At 43.6% G+C, this 15590-nt stretch overlaps 1 protein-coding gene across 3 annotated transcripts in view; it reads left to right on the top strand.

Annotated features, from left to right (window-relative positions):
• The window catches only part of LOC126190666 (CD109 antigen), an 818148-nt gene that overhangs the window by 531719 nt on the left and 270839 nt on the right, over window positions 1-15590 (top strand). The window lies entirely within an intron of this gene.

Raw genomic sequence — 15590 nt, 5'->3', positions numbered from 1 at the left:
GTTTACTTACCTCACGGTCGAATTCACAAACGCGAATTACAATTTTAAAACAGTACTCTGTATTTCTGTTTGTTACTGAACAGAAAAACTGCGTTCTGAAGGAGCTCTTTAAAGTTTCTTGACGTTTCTGGATTCATCTGTTAGTTGCTACGTGCATGTCGTAAAATACGCCAGACATCCGTGGGCGGCTGGTGCAGTGTGTGCCGCTGTGGCTGTCTAGCGGGTGGAGCACGGCATTCCGGCCGTGGCGGTCTCGGGTTTAATTCCGGATACGGGCGGGGACTTTTCGTTGCAGTCCGTTCAGGACTGCTTTCTGCGAAGTACCCTCCGCCCTCCCCCTCATATCCACCCTCCCCCTCCTATCCACCCTCCCCCTCTTATCCACCCTCCCCCTCTTATCCACCCTCCCCCTCTTATCCACCCTCCCCCTCTTATCCACCCTCCCCCTCCTATCCACCCTCCCCCTCCTATAAGTGCCACCCCACCTGCAGCTGCGCCGATATCCGAATTAGACGGCTCGACTTTTCTACGAAAAGTCACAGCAGTCCGAAAATAGGCTTGTCTCGAATCTCGGGAACAAACCACACAGAAGGGGCACAACGAGATGGCCCGACCTGCTAAGGCAGTGAGAAACTGCCACAGAGAAGTATATCAACCACCACAAAATGCTCAAAACACAATAGGACCAACACAAACAATAGGACCACTTAAAATAAACTTTAGAAAGTACAAGAATAGTGCAAAGCACTTAACTTGCTTAACCTAGAGGTAGTCAGGGACTATCCAGTTAGGTAAAGAGCGAGCTGGCGTGGCCACAGACTTCGCTCTTATTGGCCTTGCCAAACATGCAGCAACGAAGACTGGTCTCTTGGGCGCAGGGAGAAATCGCACCGACCGTGATTGTTTCCCCATTAAAAACCAATTTTTAATAAAAGTAATTGTGTTAGTACGTTTATCAGGGCGCAGATTTATCCGCTAACTTTCAGACAGTGAAATAACACAAAAATTTCGCAGTTTAGAAAGTGCTGAGGAATTCTAGAAACTTCAAGCTATGTTAATCGGAACACTTTCCAGTTGTGTGTGTGTGTGTGTGTGTGTGTGTGTGTGTGTGTGTATTCTTAAGGGACGCAACTGTTGAGGTGATACGTCCCTACACTTCCACACTATTTAAACTCACTTATGTTAAGAACAAACACACACACACACACACACACACACACACACACACACACACACACACTCCGCCGGAAAGGGCGGCGCAATGCGTGACAGCAACTGGAAGCAGTTAATTCCATAAATTATCTGGGAGTAGGCATTAGGAGTGATTTAAAATGGAAAGACCATATAAAATTGTCAGTAAAGCAGATGACAGACTGAGACTCATTGGAAGAATCCTAAGGAAATGCAATCCGAAAACAAAGGAAGTAGGTTACAGTACACTTGTTCGCCCACTGCTCGAATACTGCTCACCAGTGTGGGATCCGTACCAGATGATAGGGTTGACAGAAGAGATAGAGAAGATCCAACGAAGAGCAGCGCGCTTCGTTACAGGATCATTTAGTAATCGCGAAAGCGTTACGGAGATGACAGATAAACTCTAGTGGAAGACTCTGCAAGAGAGACGCTCAGTAGCTCGGTACGGGCCTTTATTGAAGTTTCGAGAACATACCTTCACCGAGGAGTCAAGCAGTATATTGCTCCCTCCTACGTATATCTCGCGAAGAGACCATGAGGATAAAATCAGAGAGATTAGAGCCCACACACAGTCATACCGACCACGAACAATAAGAGACTGGAATAGAGGTACTCAGAGTACCCTCCGCCACACACCGTCAGGTGGCTTGCGGAGTATGGATGTAGAGGTAGGTAGACATGGCGCCTCTACCCGCACGGCTATCCCTTGCTGCCACTTTTCAGTGCTTGCAATGAGGGAGTGATCACGCAGATGTGCTTGCGGCCTTACCTGCCTTATAAAACATTCAGCATAGACGCGACGAACCACGGACTGGCCGTAGCTGCTACGCACAACAAATACGACACGGTTCGTGAGTCTACTCCGGTAACAAAATCAGTCAGGGACTTACAATGCTTTCAGGACGGTCTATCCTGAAAGGCGTACTTTTAGACTTACCCATTACGTTTTTTAGACTTACCCAGTATGTGTTCACTGTAGTTTAATGAATTGAAACGCGAGACCCCAAGATTACTGGGAGACCCCAAGGTTATTGGTTTGCGTTCTGCTAGCTGCAAATATTTTCTTTATTCACCTTCACCTTTTCTAAAAGATTCAGAGACCTAAAAGCATGATCTTTACCGCTCAATGTCTATGGATATAATAGCGTTCAGTGGTGATTTGGTACGATGTCAGGAAACACGGACCAATGAATTGTAAGATCACTTTCTATGTCACTGCCTGATTCGATTATCCCGTATCTGTATCTTTATTTATTCGTTATTCGTCCAGAAAACTTTAGATACATACTGCTGAGCTGCGTAACTCACTTCACCGCTGCAAGTGGCACTTTGCAAACTGGGTGGGCCAGCTTGTCCAGTAGTGTTCTCCCTGTCGGGAAACGTTGCGACTTGAGTGAGCGTAGCCGGACGTCGTGGCCGAGCGCTTCTAGGCGCTTCAGTCTGGAACTGCGCGACTGCTACGGTCGCAGGTTCGAATCCTGCCTCGGGCATGGCTGTGTGTGATGTTCTTAGGTTAGTTAGGTTTAAGTAGTTCTAAGTTCTAGGGGACTAATGACCGCCGCCCGATGTGGCCGAGCGGTTCTAGGCGCTTCAGCCCGGAACCGCGCTGCTGCTACGGACGCAGGTTCGAATCCTGCCTCGGGCATGGCTGTGTGTGATGTCCTTAGGTTAGTTAGGTTTAAGTATTTCTAAGTTCTAGTGGACTGATGACCTCAGATGTTAAGTCCCATAGTGCTCAGAGCCATTTGAACCATTTTCGATACCCAATATCAATAATACCCTTAATTATCCTTCAAACTTTCCTTGTTGGATTAATAACAGGAACAATAATGGAAAGCTGGATTAATAACAGGAACAATAATGCAAAGTTATGGGCGAATATTTCTTTGTTTAAATTGCGTAAGTGTTTTAATTTAAAATATTGTCCATCGTCGGTCCCCAGAATCAGCCAGTAAAGGAAAAGTCAAAGTATTAGAAAAATCATAAACCCCTAACGTCAGACTAGAGGATTCCCCAACCTTAAGACAAAACTTGATTACATAACGATGCTTTAAATTCCGCTGTTCCGTTTGGGTAACACACAATAAAAACACAACTTCACTGACGGCACTCTCAAGAATCTCGTGATGGCTTCACGAAGCTGAAGTATCTGGAAGGGTTGAACACACCGGTCTACAGAAGTACGACAACACAGCGTCGCCAGATCCCTCAGTGTTGCCAGTCTCACTGCTTCTCTCACACATCTCGTACGCTCGAAACTTAAATGTGCCGTTGCATCACCAAGAGGTGTGCAACTGAACTACGTGCGCTTTCTTCGTAAATATTGCTTATGATGGGTGCACAAACTCGGATATTCACACAGGCAACAACAGCAGTAACACAAACACACACACACACACACACACACACATACACACACACACATTTTCTTATTTCGAGTCTTCTATTGCCCATATTCAAAAATGTAACTGCTGCATAGGAACTGTGATCTAAGAAAATTGACTTTAGAGTTTTAATAAAACGCGAGAATGATTAAATATTTTTTATCGTCTGTAGAAGTGTATTGTAGATTTGTATCGCACTATTTGTACTGTAAGTTTTAGAAGCTGATGACTGGACATGGAACTTTCCTTTTCGCTTTGTTCATGTTCGCGGGTAATAAAGTATTTATTTAAGTGTACTATAGACGGAACGATATGTCCATTGTATCTACAAGGGGGGGGGGGGGGGTGCTGTTTTAATGCACCTAACGTAGCAGTTTTAGACGCGTCAGAGACAGCCAACTCCTCGGCGCTAGAGAGCACTACGTTCCCATTTCTCTTGTGTGCTGTACTAGCCCGTTTCCATCCAAAGTGGAAACCACGTTCGGCGTCCTTAACGATGAGAAACGCGCCCCGTGTGAGGACGGTTGAAGTGTTGACGTCGGTTTTAGCAGCGAGCAGCCTTCCATTAACTTTTGCCGTTAGCAGTTCGAGAAGTTTTCGCAAAGGTAGACTCCTGCTAAAAATGACACATAGGCGACTGGACTGTTGAGCAGAGAAGGAACATCGTGGCTCTGATGGCGTTTGATGTCGCATAGTGTTCACAGCGTAAGCCGCCCTCATCGTGGCGACTAACAGCATGATACCCTGTCATAAACTGTAAGGACGGAACTACACTATCATATTTCGTCGGCAAAGGCCTTGACGTGCATTTCAATAGATGCTCAGGAAGGTGGCCGCTTATAATACGAAGCACAAGTCTTTCCTATATCCTGCAAAGGCAGTCTTAACGTAGGCCTAAGACTGCGATTTCTTGGGACAGGAGAAAGCTATTCTAGTTTACAGTATTGCACTCAAATACCGCTGTGCACGTGCGCGAAAATAATACCAGAAACGTGTGAAGCTATTTGTGAAGCACTGGAGGAGGAATATCTCAACAAAGTAACTGTTTAGTGCACAATATAGCTTAACAAGCATTCTATTCATGAAGTCGTTGTTAAAAATGGATTACAGAAGAATATGTGGCCGTATACCTCACAAATTGCCCTCGTCCTCTATCCCTGGCTGCTCAAACACAGTTTGAGTACAACCAGAGGTGAATGGCTGTGGTGATAATGTTCCACCTCGTCAGAAGCTGATTGATCTCGCTTGTTGTGCCTCTCGCAGATGCATTCCCCCCCCCCCCCCTCCCTCCCCGCGCCCACCCCCACCGAGAACGCTATCTCGTCTGTTGTGCGTCTCGCAAATGTATTGTGCGGTGTCATGTCGAAACATTAACGTTTGCAAGTAACAGATTTCCTCTATTTCCTCACATGTTAAGTTGATTGAAAAATAACTGAACGAACATCCCTTATGAGATCTAACGTCGGTATCTCGGTAAGCGTGTCTACATAAACCTCACTTCCCTTGCACCACTGAAATGAGAATGACCTCATTTAGGGAAGCGAAGGGTTATGTTTCACTGCATTCCCAGTATACTCGGAGTGCTGGTGCCTTCAGTTTTTAACGGCTGAAACGAACTCTCATATCTGACGTAGAACACCATTATATAATTTGTTGCCGTGAAACTTCCATGAAGTATTAGGAAAAGGAGAGGGTCTAACAAGGGCATAACTTGAATTTTAAACTGTAACTAACTCACCACGTAACCATCAACAACAAGTGCAAAAAAGGTATGGATAAAATGCAAAGTTAGGAGCTTATATCTATAACAAGCTGTTCTTTCTAGTGATTACGTAGTTATGTGCCCGACGATGCCTTGGCTATCTACTCGATATTCTTTGTAACGTACGTGGATTTAAACTCCCCTCCCCTGTTTCATCTTCATAAAATGCGTATGCATATGATGATGATAAATACTTCCATGTTCACTTTTTTTCTTTCAGTGTTTTAACAGAGATTTTCTTTACACAGCGTGTATTTTGCACCGCATTGCAGAGAGAACACGCACTGTTCTACATTGCTTCAGGTGCAAAAATTTTGCGTTAAAAAATCAATCAGCGAGATAAACGTACCGTGTATTTATTTGTCGAGGTAATGCGGTTCCTAATTAGCACATCCAATTACAGATTGTTGGCAAATTATTGTCACACAGTAGCATTAACGTATATTACGGATAGCGGCAACGATCATTAACCGGTGCAAAAACCTTCCGCGTTGCCAATTTTTGTTTTGTTTGCGTTCGAATTTCGATCTTAACGGGGTGATCGCGCTTTGCAGATGAAATGGAATGATATCGTGTTTCGTAAATCTGCCAACCTGCATTATCAGTTTTCGCCCTTAAATGACGATTTTCCGTTCCGGTGCTTCCCTGCTGGCGCGAGTAGTCCATGTGGTGACGGGAAGAACCAGTTGTGATTCCGTGAACGCAAATAAGTGTACTTCAGGATTTTTACCTAGAAACATTAAGGGGACAATCGCGAATAGCATTGCAGTTAGCGGAAAAGTGTTGCCCCAGTCTGCGGCCGACATTCGAGAACAATTTATTGCGTAGCGTTCTGTGTTGAAGTTGTGTGCGTCTTTCGTAATGGATTAGTTTACCGTATCGACGCTATGATGCGGAAAATATGCCGGCTCTTATATCTGCATTTGTACTCAGTAAGACTTTTGTACATCGTCAGTTACAAGTAATAAGTCAAATATCTAGCTTTTCCTGTGACTAAATAACCGTATTAAATCAAGACTTGGCTGATGCACATTATTTGATAAAACTTTTAACGTGCTATTTTTCATTATCACTTACCCCAGTAACACAACTGTAGTAGACGTAATTGCGAGGTATGATCAAAAAATTCCAGAACATTCGTAATTTCGTGCCAGTGATGTGTCGGAGCGAAATACGGTTGGCATCCTTGCACACGCCTGTGTTTAATGTGTATGTGCTGGAAATTACATTATTGCATGTCTGTTAGTTACTGATCAGTGCTGTATTGAGTAGAACGTTGGTTCAAATGGCTCTGAGCACTATGGGACTTAACTGCTGTGGCCATCAGTCCCCTAGAACTTAGAACTACTTAAACCTAACTAACCTAAGGACATCACACACATCCATGCCCGAGGCAGGATTCGAACCTGCGACCGGAGCGGTCAAGCGGTTCCAGACTGCAGCGCCTAGACCGCACGGCCACACCGGCCGGCGAGTAGAACGTTGTGTCGCACGGTTTGCGAATTTCGAGATGGCAGAGGTAGAAGAGCAAGCTTCTGCATTACATTTTGCGTGAAACTCGAGAAAACCTTTACAGAAACACACCAAATGATGCAGAAAGCCTACGGTGATGAGTGCGCAGGCCATACTCGGTGTTAGGAATGCTTCATACCCGAGTGCCAGACGCAAATAATAATGACCCTCGCTCGTGTCAGAAATGTCAACGAAATTGTGCGTGCCAATGGAAGATTGACTGCCCAAGAGATTGTAGGAGAATGTAACATTTCAGTTGGATCATGTCACGAAATCCTGACACAGCCTCATGGAATGCATCGTATTGCCACCAAGTTCGTCTCACGGCTCATGAGTCAAGACCAGAAAGACCTTCGCCTCGCAATCAGCGAAGAGCTTTTTGGATCGCGAAAAAGAGAACGAAGTGTTCCTTAAGAGAATCATCACTGATGATGAGACGTGGCTCTATGGTTATGATGTTGAGGCGGAGGTTCAGGTCTTCATAGTGGGTCGGGAAAGGTTCTCCAAGACAAAAAAAAGCTCGTCAAATCAGTTCAAATGTCAAACCCATGCTGATAGTTTTCTTTGACTTGGAAGGATTAATTCATCATTCATCATCAATTCGTGGCGCAGGGGCAAACTGTTAATCGATGGTACTATCGGGACATGTTGCAACGCTTGCGAGAAAATGTGAGAAAGAAACGGCCTAAAATGTGTAAAATCCCCTTTGGAAAATTATTAAATGACTGTGCTGGTAAACTTCTACGTTATTTCATGCAAAGACAGCTGAGTAAAACTGAACGTACTCAGACAGTTCTCTGACACAATATTTTTTTAGCGCGACGCAATCTGCCTTTTAAGTCCCTACAAAAGAATGGCCCTGACTACTCGAATTACTGCAATACGGCGAGCGCCAGTACTGCCAGCTAAATAAAAGATTCTCTGAAGGCACTAACTACTGATAAGCATAGTCAGCAAATGAAATATTTTGATAGAGAACAAACAATGTATTTACCTTAATAGCGTTCAAAAGTCATATACATAAAATTTTGTGACATCCAATTAAACAAATTTCCTTTTTCTGACGGACACACGTCCAGATCGTCTGCTCAAAACTCTGGCATCTCTCTCCACACCCACCACTGCTGGCGGCTCACCTCCAAATGCGCAACGGGCAAACTGAAACACGCAACTGTTTCGAAACAAATGAAACAGTACAATGTAATGTTTCGATACTCTGTTTCGAAACAATGGAAACAGTTTGTGTTTTGTAATCTAATAAACCTACACATTTTATCATCTTGAATGTCTACTGTATTAGTATGTCCATATAAACACAAATGAGGTGCAAGAGCGCTAATCAAATCGCAGAAAATATGAAAGTATCAGTTAGGCGTCTTGGCAGTTTCGTATTTCATGCAGCAAATGCGCTGCTTTCGTGTCGTGTGACTTTCATACTTTTCAATCGGCTGAGGACAGCCATAGCTGAAGACAGAAGAACCACCACGAACGGAACTGGAGGTGGGAGCAAACTGCAGAAACAACGGATATGCTACTGGGATTCCCACATTCCGTTGGTATGGGTAATATACCAATCCCGCTCGTTTCCATGCACACAAAGGGAATCATTGTGGATAATAGGCACAGTGACTATAGACTCACAAATAATGACAAATAATTCGAATAAATAACAAAACATAACAGGAAAAAATTTTGTCTTTCAAGGTGTTTCGAACCGTTACTATAAATTCAGCATGCTTCCCAGCCCTTCCCGTTCACCATTACACTATCAGTGATATGACAAACAGATTGCTTGCAATTATACCTACATCAAATTTATGTATATGTCTAATAACAGTCACTCTACGCCTTTTTTTATTCAAAATGTTGTAGTTTTTACTTGCGTTTCTTAATATGATTACTGTACATGAACAGAGAAGCGTATGTTATAAAAAAAGTGTAATTTAACTGAATGATTTTCACATATTTATTATTTTGAATGTTAATAGTATGCGTTGTTTTATTGTTTGGTTAGTGTTTATAAAGCAGATGTTACGCCATTTCGGAATGAACAGTCAGCTAGAAACGAAGCTTTATTTTCGCAAATCTTAAGCTTCATGCTATTGCTTGTCAAAAAGATTTTGACACTCTTAAAAGTGTTTCACGAAGTGGTATGTTGTGTTTCAGTACCTGTGCCGAGCCCGAATCTCGTCCGACACAGAGCGGAATGAAACATCACTGTTTCGATACAGTTAGTCCGTTCCAAGCACTGGTGGACTGAAACAGCTTTATTTTGAAACAAAGATGCAGTTTCTGTGTCTGGCTCGAGATCGAATCTGGTCCGGTTGTCCGAGACAGGGGCGGAATGAAACACTGTTTCGAAACAGTGAACCACAGCCGTTCCGAAACACTGAAACAGTTCCACATATCGATACACTGTATCGAAACATAGAAACAGTGGCCAAGTGTACTACTCACAAATGTGGCGAGACAATTCACGGCTCTTGGAACACGGTAACACACTCGTCCATTCGTTCCTGTTAGTGCGCGACTGTTGCACGAAAAACGAAACCACGGTCCTACCTCATCCTCCGTACTCTCCAGACCTGGTCCTGCCGACATTTTTTGTATCCAAAGTTGAAAACCTCGTTGAAAGGACAAAGACGTGCAAATATAGACGAACTAAAAGAAAATTCACAGGGGGACGCTTCGCGCGATCCAGTAAGAGGCGTACCAAGGCTGCTTCCGGAAGTGGTAACGACGTTGGGAGGGGTGTATCGTTTGTGGAGGAGAGTATTTCGAAGGAGACCAGGCACATTCATTAAAAGGTAAGCGTAGAAAAATTTTGTGGACAAAGTTCCGGAATATTTTGAACGAACCTCATATTGCGGCGCGGTATTGTTTCTTGTCGACGTTTCTGGTTTCAAACTTGCCACCTTATAACATTGCCAAGTGTATACGGATTAATTTTTGCTTGTTTTCGTTTATAATGTACAGAACTCAGCACAGGAAGTAAACAACATAAACACAGATTCTGTATTTTTCTTTTGGGGCACACAATATTTGTATAGCATGGCAGTCCTATGCATTATCCGTCATCATTGCTGTAGTCCTTGTAAACCTATCAGAAGAAAGTACATACGAGGGGCGTTTGAAAAGTCCGTGCAAAAATAAGAACTACTTACGTGTTTGGGGGTAAACCTTTTTATTATTCGATATAGTCTCCTTTTAGACTTATACACTTCGTCCAACGCTGTTCTAATTTGTTGATCGCTTCCGAATAATAGGAATTGTCCAAGTCTGCAAAATAGCTATTAGTTGCTGCAATCACCTCCTCGCTTGAATAAAATCATTTTGCCGCCAGCCATTTCTTCAAATTGGGGAACAAATAGTAGTCCGAGGGAGCCAAGTCTGGAGAATGGGGGGAATGTGAAACGAGTTGCAATCCTATTTCAATTAATTTTGCGAACACAACTGCTGGTGCAGTGTCGTGATGGAAAAGGAATTTTTTGCGGTCCAATCGCCGGCACTTTTCTTGCAGCTCGGTTTTCAAACGGTCCAATAACGATGAATAATATTCACCTGCAATAGTTTTACCCTTTTCCAGATAGTTGAGAATTATCCCTTGCGAATCCCAAAAGACAGTCGCCATAACATTTCCAGCCGAAGGAATGGTCTTCGCCTTTTTTTGTGTAGATTCTCCCTTGGTAACCCACTGTTTAGATTGTTGTTCGGTCTCAGGAGTATAGTAATGTATGCATGTTTCATCCACAGTGACGAAACTGCGCTTAAAGTTCTGCGGATTCTTCCTGAACAGGTGCAAACAATCCTTGCAACACTTCACACGATTCCGTTTTTGGTCAAGCGTGAGCAATCGTGGGATCCATGTTGCGGATAGCTTTCTCATGTCCAAATGTTTACGCAAAATATTATGTACCTGTTCATTCGAGATGCCCACAGCACCATCAGTCTCTGCTGTCATCCATCACCATATCATGGATTTAATCAATGATTTATGCAGTCGTAACCTCCACAGGGCGTCCAGAACGTTCAGCATCACTTGTGCCCATATGGCCACGCTGAAAATTTTGAAACCATTTATAAACTGTTCTAATCTAAGGTGCAGAGTCACCGTAAAGTTTATCAAGCTTTCTTTAGTCCCCTGAGGCGATTTGCCTTTCAAAAAGTAATGTTTAATCACCACACGAAATTCAAGACTTGCTTGATTCACACGAATGCCAAACATAAAGAAATAGACCAATATGGCTGAAACTTGGTGTGCGTACAGTACATGATACATAAAAGCACAAAGCAAAAACGAGGATTTTTAACGAAATCCTAAGGGCATTGCTTATAGGGTACAACATTTGGCAGCAGCTTTTACGAAGCATTAGACATTGAGCGCGGGCTCGATGGTGCTACAAAGCGGGCGATGATTGCAGACGAGATGAGGTCACTGATTGGGTGCCGCCTGCTGCACTATGTAAAAGGCACATCGGCAGGTGTAGTGGAAGAGTCGGTGATGGAGAAGCTATTTTAAAATTCTGATTTTGTAACTGTTGTGAAGATTGATGAAAGAGACAGGATTAGAAGAGTGCATGATACGAAGCCCCAGACAGAAAACAGGAGGAGGATAAGGAGGTAAACATCCACTCCGGGCTTTGAATTGTGGCGTATTTCATAAAGAAGCAGGAGCAGTGACTTACGCCCCAGTCGTGTCATCGCCCTCGCAGTGAGCAGCCTGCCTCCTGGCGAATTTTTCAGTTTATGACACAAAGAGCAATGTCAACGATGTTTTCCGTGGTGGAAAGTTCTTAAGCTTTGAAATAGGCTAATTGTGGGTGCTGTCTCATCAGCGTTAAATTGGCTCCTTCGTTATTTGAAAGCTGTGGCGGCGATTCCCAGACCGGGAAATACGAGGGTGAGTCAAAGGAAAACCTGAAATATTTTTTAAAATATTATTTATTGTTCACAAGTGGTACAAAGCTGTATTACTTTTCAACATAATCTCCCCCACGCTCAATGCAAGTCCTCCAGCGCTTACAAAGTTCATGAATTCCTTTAGAAAAAAATTCTTTGAGTGGTCGAAACATATGGAAATCACTTGGGGCAAGGTCTGGTGAGTATGGTGGATGAGGAAGACACTCAAAATGCAGGTCGGTGATTGTTGCAACTTTTGTACGGGCAGTGTGGGGCCTTGCATTGTCATGTTGCAAAAGGACACCTGCTGACAGCAATCCACGTCGCTTTGATTTTATTATAGGCCGCAGATGATTTTTTTAGGAGATCTGTGTATGATGCACGGGTGACAGTGGTCCCAATAGGCACGTAATGCTCCAAAATGACGCCTTTTTCGTCCCAAAAGAGAGACAGCATAACCTTCCCTGGTGATGGTTCTGTTCGAAACTTCTTTGGTTTTGGTGATGAGGAATGGCGCCATTCCTTGCTCGCTCTCTTCGTTTCCGGTTGATGGAAGTGAACCCAGGTTTCGTCCACAGTAACGATTCTTGCAAGGAAGCCCTGACCTTCTCGTTCAAAGCGGCGAAGAAGTTCTTCACAAGCATCAACACGTCGTTCTCTCATTTCGGGAGTCAGCTGCCGTGGCACCCATCTTGCACACTCTTTGTCAAACTGGAGCACATCATGCACAATGTGGTGTGCTGACCCATGACTAATCTGTAAACATGCTGCAATGTCATTCAGTGTCACTCGGCTGTTTTCCTTCAGTATGGCTTCAGCTGCTGCAATGTTCTGTGGAGTCACAACTCGTTGTGCCTGACCTGGACGAGGAGCATCTTCCACTGAAGTCACACCATTTGCGAACTTCCTACTCCATTCGTAGACTTGCTGCTGTGACAAACTTGCATCACCGTACTGAACCATCATTCGTCGATGACTTTCAATAGGTTTCACACCTTCGCTACACAAAAACCGAATAACAGAACGCCATTCTTCCCTGGTACAAGTCGCATGTGGGGCTGCCATCTTTATACTGATACTGCGACGGTGAGTGTGCATCTGCACTATGCTGCCATACAGAGGCCAGTTTGTACGCTGTTTGTAGCACGCTTATTAACTTACAGAATAACGGCGCGAAATTACGATTTGTTATTACAAATTTAAGGTTTTCATTTGACTCACCCTCATATTTTTACTAAGCGAGGCACACAATAATAGCCACTCCACTGCAGGACCAGTGTATTGGATTGGGCGTAAATTTGAACGATGAATTCCAGTAGTACATGGGATGAGCTCACAGCCATACAACAACGGCTAATTAACGTACAAAACAGCGAATCCTCGGAACTGTTGGTATGTCGAGGAGACCACACGGCGTTCGGGTTTCTGTACTTTTTTTTTTTTTTAATTTGTGAGACGTGAAGTTCAGAATTCAGATATCACTGTCCCATAGCAGTTCGATGCAACTCTCAAAAATTCTCAAGAAACTCAACTTTGCGTATTTGTAACATCTCTAACATCCTAAAGCAGAGGTAGAGTGGTTCTGTGGCAGAACGCAACGTCTGCCACTTGGGGTCTTACATTCAATCCTTGGCTGATGGAAACTTTTAAACAAAGATGAATGGTTTAGGAGCATTTCTTTGAAGCGCAAAATATATAAAGATGGAAGAAATCAATAGCGCTAGAAACTGGTAATAGTTGATCCATCGCTGGTTCTTGTCTTGTTTCGGTCGTTATTTTTTTTCGTTTTTTTTCGTTCAGTTCGAATGTATACGTCATTTAAATACAAAATATATGCAAATTAACACGTATCCGACTGTCATTTTAATTTCAAATGCATGTTGTCGTATTTTCAGTTGGACACTAAAACCCAGTTTCAAGGCGAAATATCGTTCCTGGGCTATCAATCTTTTATAAAAGATTGTTAATAAAGATTGCTTAAATTTTTTTAAAAATTGTTATTGATTCACTTCGCGGAAATGCTCATGGAACATGCGCCCTTGTTTAGAAAAAATTACCACTGCCGGAAGTCGAACCTGGGCCGCCACCCCCCCACATGGTAGGTAGGGCATTAAAGTCGCAGCCGGCACGGTAGCTCAGTGTGTTCGGTCAGAGTGTTAGCTACCCTCTGTAACAAAAAAAAAAAAACTGAGCGAACAGATCAACGGAGAACCTAAATGGGTGTCATCGGACGTCCGCCGAACAAATTCAACGAACACTATAGAACAAAAAGTGATTAAAAAAAAGGTCGCTCAGAAGATTCGGAGTCGATTTTCTCGAGAATTTTTCAGAGTTGCTTCGATCTGCTGTGGCGGAGTGATATTTGAGTTCTAAACTTCACGTACTATAAATATAAAAAAATTACAAAAATCTCGTTGCTGTCTGGTCTCCTTGCGAGCCGCAGGATGCGCGTTCCGTTAAAGCCGGTGCGTTGCAGTGAAGAACAGTAGCTGCCTGTTGTGTACTCGGCAGCAGTGAGATTGGATCGTGGTGAATGGAGGTGTATGCTCTTCGCAAATGAAGTCAAGTCCAGTTGGCAGAATGTTCTCATTACGCATTAGTTCGGATAGGGAGTGGTTGACAATACAGCCACTGGTATACAGAAAAAAGACCGCTTTGGCAGTTGTGAGGTGCTGGAGTGAGGGAGACCGTGTTTTATGGGGATACGGAGCTCCACATCTTCCCCTGAGGTTGGACGAGATCTGGCGTTCGCTGAGAGAGAGGTAAAGCCGCCCTCGCACGGGACGTGATTTTTCTGTCGCGAAGCTCGCCAGATGCGGTGTCCGTCATTGCTGTACGTTCTGAAACGACCTGCTACATCTCACGGAACCTAACGTAACGTGCTCCTCATCATGATTTGCGATCTCAGCGCCCTCCAGCGGCAGTCTGCGGCATCTCGCGCTTAAATAACTTAGTTTCTGTACGAAAATGGATGCGCCTAAAATAGCTAGGTGCTTTAACTCCGTTATCGAGTGTCGAAGAAAAGCGGAGAGAATTGCGAAGAAGATTCTGAACATCTCGATGGCTCGAACAGTGAATAATATTGTACGACGATGCGATGTACACTTAGAAGAAGTTGTTCGTTAACTCAGTTGAATCTTCATGTCATATCCGGTTTTAAATTGAATACACACTGCGCAATAGAATTAAAGGGTCACTTTTTTCGAAAACCCGTAATTGTCTCCCATTGCGACGCATAAGTTTGAAATCTGTCTCAAAGATGCCCACAACCTTCCTCCTTGAATGTGCGAAAGCGTGGCGCCCTGCGACGCCACCATCTGGCTCTGCGTCGCTTCAGACAGCGACGTGTCGGCACGTGCAATTAAAAAAAAAAAATAAAATAAAAAAGGGTCCAGAGCTCAGACGTTAGTATGACGTGTAAAGTGGGTTGATGATGTCCCGTTGGCACCAAATTACCCAACAGTTCTGCGCAACGCCGCAGGGAGGGTCGACACACACCGTCTTACCCACATTGTACTGTCGCGTATTCCCCACCGCACACCTTTCTTTTACTTTATATGCTGTTTATATGGCATAAAATTTTAATTAATTTTATACTGCTTGTTGTTGCGAGCACGACGGATAAAATACGATTCTCACTATTAGCTTCTGCAGTTGAAAATATTTTAGCTTTATGCACTTTGACCTATTATGTGGGGATACGCACAACACTGAAAGATTTCCTGCTGTGGACGTACGATATTTAATTTGCAAACTATTTTTATATAACACTGATCTGGTTTGTTAGATATGGAACATGGTATCATTACTGTAACTAATTATGGAATAAAAAAAGTGCC

The sequence above is a fragment of the Schistocerca cancellata genome, chromosome 6, assembly GCF_023864275.1.
Source record: "Schistocerca cancellata isolate TAMUIC-IGC-003103 chromosome 6, iqSchCanc2.1, whole genome shotgun sequence".
NCBI classification, from domain to species: Eukaryota; Metazoa; Arthropoda; class Insecta; order Orthoptera; family Acrididae; genus Schistocerca; species Schistocerca cancellata.
Note: the sequence above shows the minus strand (reverse complement) of the source record. Positions and strands in the feature narration are given on the sequence as shown.